The sequence below is a fragment of the Marmota monax genome, unplaced genomic scaffold, assembly GCF_021218885.2.
Source record: "Marmota monax isolate L192 unplaced genomic scaffold, Marmota_monax_Labrador192_F-V1.1 WCK01_AAM20220418_F8-fsc00013, whole genome shotgun sequence".
Classification (NCBI taxonomy): Eukaryota; Metazoa; Chordata; class Mammalia; order Rodentia; family Sciuridae; genus Marmota; species Marmota monax.
Window position 1 is genome coordinate 8,485,703 of NW_026692202.1, and position 6,553 is coordinate 8,492,255.

Sequence of the window (6,553 nt, forward strand, 5' to 3'; positions counted from 1 at the left end):
ATCTCTTTTAAAATGCTTTTTCCTGAGTAAGTTGGTTGATTACAGAAGTTATCTATATGAATAGTTTAGAAGATTGTGAGTTCAGGAAAAAATAAGCATCACTTAATAAATTTTAAAACTTTTTACATCAGTATTGTTTACCAACTTTGAGCCTTACTTCATAGTGGGATTTTAGGGTCTACTATGTCAGTAAAGGAGAGACAGAATTTTTCTTCCTTCCTTGGTATTTTAATACTGCATTAAATTTGTCATAATTATTCAGACTCTCTTTATATTTTCATCTTTATATGACTATTACTGGTTTGAAAAATTAGCCTTCATTTAACTCCTGATGTTTCCCTCAAAATCCATCATAATAGTTCTAAAGTATTATTGAATTCTTTTTTCTAGCAATATGCAAGAAGCACTTCACCTTTTGCCTGAAGAAATTTCTTTGAAGTCAGTAAGAGAAATCAAATAGAAGTAACAGAAGAGAATTAAAAGTTAAATTTTGAAAGTGTCTGCAAATGAACATAAAAACAAAATTAGAACCAGTTGTGGTAGCAAACACTCATAGTCCCAGCACTCAGGGGGCTGAGGCCTGGAGGATCACTTAACCTAGGAATTCAAGGTTGGTCTAGGCAACATAGTGAGACCCTGGTTCAGAAGAAAAAAAAATGTTTTCAAAATTCTCTATGAACATTCATACACAAAAATGATTTTTAAAAACAATAAGATTAGAGACTAAGAAAACCTGACTTTTCACCTCCATAGCCATGTCAGTTTTAACACATGTATTGATGTATAATAATGTGGGTGTGGATATTATTTTATTTCTATTATGAAAGAACATAATGTTCTGAACATGGTCTGACTAATTGGTATATTCTAGAGCAACTGATCTCTTATTTGGATATAGGATTTCTCTGTAACTTGTTAATTTCACATTTACCTCAAAGTTAAACCAATTAATACTTCTACATATCATTTTCTGATTGTGCAGTTGCTGTTAATTATGTACAATTTGTTCCAATGATCTAAAGGCAGCACTGCGTAGGGCTTTACAGAACTCACAAAAAAGAAACAAAAACAGAGAAATGGGAAAAATGAGATAATGTGTAAACTGGCTGAATTATAAGTTTTAAAAAATGGTCAAGATGCTTATCTAAAAGTTTTTATAGTTTTAATGCATTTGATTAAAAAACATATGATATTATTACTAAATATTGTATGGTAGACAGATGATGTTCTCTTAGGGGTATAGCAAAAGTTCATGAATGGAAGGCTAAGTGTTATTTGTGTTGGCGGGGATGATAAAAAAAAAGACACTTCGTAGTTAAGGCAAATATTAAAAGAACAGATCAGATTGATCAGTTTTATTTTTTCAAGCACAATGAAAATGAACAGTGAGCGTTTCTCTTTTCTTTTTTCTTTTCTTTTTTTTTTTTTTTTTTTTTTGGAGGATTACACTGGTCAGAGGGCTGCCATCAGTTCTTATTTACACAGGATTCTGCCATATCTTCTAGCATGAACTCTTTGATGTCAATGATTTCACAGCAACTTACTATGATCACATCATGAGTAATTGGCAATATCTTGATTTATATACTGTAAACTGAACAATGCTTATGGCACATCATAAAACATCTGGAACTGTATCATCCATTTTCTTGGGACAAAGTCATTAAGGATGACACAATACGGACCATTTTATTCTTTAAAAAAAGATATAATTTGACACCAATATTTGGATTAGTGAAAATATTCATGGTTCATCTGATATTTATACAAAACTTTCTTTAAGGGAAACATTTCATGACGTGATTGTTCTCAAAGCATATCAAACAAGTTTTATTAACAGAGAGGCTGCATAGCATTTACTAGCAAGGCTAGCACTGGATTCCAGGTTGACTGTTTCTTATGCAGTATTCTATGCCACACTTCATGTATTTCTTCTTCAGTTATCTTATGAATAACTACCATATATAAAATATAGCACTTCATACTATAAAGATAATGTAGAACTTGAACTCTGAACTTGAAGTTCTGTTTTTTAAAATAAGGTCATTCCTTATTAAATGTATGAGTGTGGACAAGATCCATGGCCTCTCTGAAACTTTCTTTCATTTACGATGAGGATAATGCCAATCTCACTGGGTTGTTTTGAGATATAAATAGGATGATGCAAGTTGGTAAGATGTCTAATATATGCTGGATGCTCAGTAAATGTGACAGATAAAGAGAAGAAACAGGAGAATAAGGAGAAAACAAGTGGAATAGTGAAGATATCATTATTTGCTCCTCATTGCACCCCTCCACTATAACCACTGTCATTTTAGTCACTTTCCTATCTCCCTAATTCAAAATACAGCCACTATAGCATAGATGACATTGACAGCTTACCCTAAATTACAGGGAGCTAGTGATTGTGTTTCTGTTCCAACTCTTTAATCTATTTTTTTGCATTGGGCTTCTTTACCTTGTTTATATAACTCCTCTCTCTGATAACAGCTCTTCCTTGATTCCATTAAGTTCCTTGACCCTGGTTTTGTTTTCTCCCATTCTTCCTTACTTTATGTGCTCTCTTCATTTTCCTATCTTCTAAATGTAGTGTTTCCTCAAAGTTCTTTACTAGGAATTGATTTATTCTTTCTTTCTATCCTCTTTCCCCATTATCTCATCCTTTCTGGTAGTTTCCGCAGTTGAAACCTGTTCACATTATCCCAATAGCACCCTGTGCCCTAAATCTGCATTTTCACCTGTTTAACATCTCACCCAAAGTTCCCTTCATTGGTGCATGACTGAATAAGACAGCTCTCATTCATCCTTTACCCCAAGCTGTGCCCTTGGAGGCTGACTTGAGTGGATGACCTTAACGACTCTCTTGCTCTTTGGCTTTCAACTGTGGCTGGCCAATGGGGATTCCAAGCAAGAATGTTCCCATAGATTGTCTGCATCCCTCTACTAAAGATTTATGCTTTAGCTTTCCATCCTCCCCAGGGACAGAGCCCATATGGCATTATTCTTGATTCCAAAATAAATCAAAAGGAAACTGATATATTGACCAAAGCCCCATGATGATCTGCAAATGAAGAAAGAAGCTGTCCTCAAATTCTCTGCAGTAGGAACCCACTTAGGTGGCAACAACCTTGATTTCCAGATTGAATAGTACATCTACCAAAGATAAAACAATAGCATCTCATAAATCTAAAGAGGAACTGGGAAATGTTTCTGTGACAGCTTGTGCCATTGTTGCCATTGAAAAACCTGCTGATGCCAACATTATATTTATCAGGAATCCCAGCCTGTGGGCTATGTTGAAGTTTGATGCTGCCACCAGAGCCATTCTTCTTTCTGGCCATTTTACTCCTGGAATCATTACTAACCAGATCCAGGCAGCCTTCTGGAAGTTGTAGCCTCTGGAGAGCCTGATCCCAGGACTAATCACCAGCCACTCACAGAGGCATCTTATGTCAACCTGCCTACCATTGCCCTATGTAGCAGATTCTCTTCTGTACTGTGTGGACATTGCTATCCTGTGCAACAATGATGGGGCTCACTCCATGGTTCTGATGTGGTAGATACTGGCCTAAGAAGTTTTGCACATGTGTGGCACCATCTCCCATGAACACTCATAGGAGGTCATGCCCCATCTATACTTCTACAGAGATGCTGAAGATATTGAAAAGGAAGAGCAGGCCACTTTTGAAAAAGCTGTGGCCAAGAAAGAATTCAGGGGTGAATGGACTTTGTTAGCTAGCTCCTGAATTTATTGGTTTACTCAGTCTAAGGTTGCAGATGGTCTTCATGTGATCAAGTGCCCTTTTGTACATATTCAGCAGTTCACTTTTGAAGATTAGAGGACCCAAGTGACCACTGAAGATTGGTCTGAAGCTCTCACTACTCAGGCCATTGAATGGGTAGGAATAACCACTAAGTGGTCTTAAGCTCTTCTTCTACAGATATGTAAGCAAAATGGATATCACAGAGTCACAATAACAACAACAACAACAAAAAAAAACAGCAGAATACTGGCATAAAAACAGATACATGACAAATAGTATAAGAGGAAACATAAAAATCCAAAAAGCTATCTGATACTTGGAAAAGGTGCCAAAAACATTCCTTGGGAAAAAGACAGCCCCTTTAACAAATGGTTCTAGGAAAATTATATCCATATGTAGAAGACTGAAATTAGATCCCTATCTCTCTACTTTTGTGGTTTGGATCTAGAACATTCCCCCAAATCTCTTGTAGTGAAGACTTGGTCCTCAATGCAGCAATGTCCAGAGGTGGATTTTTGGGAAGTGATTGGATTATGGGGACTGAAAACTCATCGATGGACTACTGCATTTGACAGATTAATAATCTGAATGGAGCACTGAGAGAAAGTCAAAACTGTAGGCAAGTGGGGCATGGGTGGAGGAAGTAAGTCACTGAGGACATGCATTTGTGGAACATGTCTTATCCCTGACATGTGTGTGGTGCATGGTGGGTCTCAGTTTCTCTCTCTCTCTCTCTCTCTCTCTCTCTCTCTCTCCCTCCCTCCCTCCCTCCTTCCTTGATTCCTGCCTGCCATGAGCTGAAAAGCTATCTTTTACCAAACACTTCCACCATGATGTTCTGCCTCACTTCAGGGACACAGCAGTGAAACTGGCTGACATGGACTGAAACCACAAGCCAAAATAAACTTTTCCTCCTCTGAGTAGTTCTTTGTCAGATATTTTGGTCACAGCAATAAAAAGCTAACACAGTCACCCTCTATAAAAATCAACTCAAAATTTAACAGAACAAATAAAGAAAGTGTGGCAGTTTTATTTAAAAAAAAAAAAGGAAATTCCGGTATTAATGTAGAACTAATCATTTCTATAACTTAAGGGAAACACATGAAGTATATTTTGTATTATGTTGCCAGCTTAAAAATAAACTATAAAAATAACTGTAAGAACTGAAATTTTGAAATTGCTAAAAGAAGACACAAGGGACATAGTCACATGCAATAACTTACTGAATAGGCAAGTGGGACTGTATCAAATCAGAAAGCTTTTGCACAGCAAAGGAAACAATTGAGAGTGAAGAGATACCCTATAGAATGGGGGAAAAAATCTTTGCCAGGTACTCTTCTGACAGAGTATTAACAGCTAGAATATATAAATAACTCAAGAAGCTTAACATCAAAACAAGAACAAAAACAATACCTATACAGCACAAATGTGCAAATAAAACAAACAGACACTTCTCAAAAGAAGTATGAATGGTCAATAATTACATGAAAATATGTTCAACATTTTTAAGCATCAGAGAACAAACCCAAAGGAATTAAAGGTAGCACACTATTGAGATATATGTATACCTATGGTTATCACCTCATGATTCACAATAACCAAGTAATCAAAGTGCCCTTTCATAGATAAATGGATAAAGGAAATATGATACACAGACCCACACACACTGGAGTATCATTCAGACATAAAGATAAAAGAAATCATGTGCTGTGAAGGAAAATAGAGCTGTAGATCATAATGTTAAGTGAAAACAAAAGGCAAACATAGAAAAATAAGTATTGCAAGTTTTCTCTTATATGTAGAATCTAGGAGGAAGAAAAAAGGCATGAATGTCATAGGGAGAAAAATAGAGAAGAGAAAGGGAGTGGAGAAAAGGGTAAAAGAGGGTAACAAAGGTGTTGATATGAAAAAAAGTATGTTATTTTCATGTAAAACTATGCCACAAAGAAAACCATTATTCTGTATGATTAAAATGTGAAGAGGAAGAAGGAGAGGGAGGAGGAGGAAAAAAAGGAGTGAGGAAGGAGACAGAGATTATTCTGATTCATACAGGTATTTGATGGATTCAAGTCATACTTCTGCCCCAAACCATTAAAGACATAGGCATGGTGATGGTTCCTGTTCTTCCTAGTCCCACAGAGCTGCATTTTCTATTCCCTGTGGTTTTAACATCCTGTTTACACCTTTAAAAAGTAGTTCCTTTATTACTTTTCTCAATTACCATTGAGTATTCCACTTGCTTTCTGTCTGGGCCTTATGTGATGCTTCTTATATCTTAACTCTCCAATTAAACACGCTTTTTATTAATCCAGGCACTAGAGTACTAGAATAGTCTCACAATTCATCTTCTCCCTTCGCATCTCTCTCTAGACCAGTTTCTACCAGACCTCCTTTTTTGAACCACAGTACCAGATGTACTCTTCTTTCCTCAAACACTTTCAATGTTTTCCCATTTTCAAGTAAATGAAGTCTGAATATCAAATGTAATATTACAATCCTTCTGCACTAAAGTCATCATGTTTTTCTAACTTTATTTCCCATCACTTTCCACAGTCCACCCTATGCTCCAGTTGAATAATCTTCCAAAACATATATCACCTTCCCAGTCACAGCTTTGTTTATGCCCGGCTTCCTTTAGCACCATCACTCCCAACCAATCAACATCCCTCATGACCCCCTTAAATGCCATCTTTTCCATGAATTTTAATTACATTATCTAGGTTCTACTTTTCAAACTCTATATAAATTATTTTTACTTTTCTCATTTTTTTAGTTGCCATTATTTGTTA

General features: G+C 36.0%; 1 pseudogene; it reads left to right on the forward strand.

Moving 5' to 3' along the window:
- Positions 1–394: 394 nt before the first annotated feature.
- On the forward strand, positions 395–3,926 carry LOC124083205 (small ribosomal subunit protein uS2-like; annotated as a pseudogene).
- Positions 3,927–6,553: the final 2,627 nt, after the last annotated feature.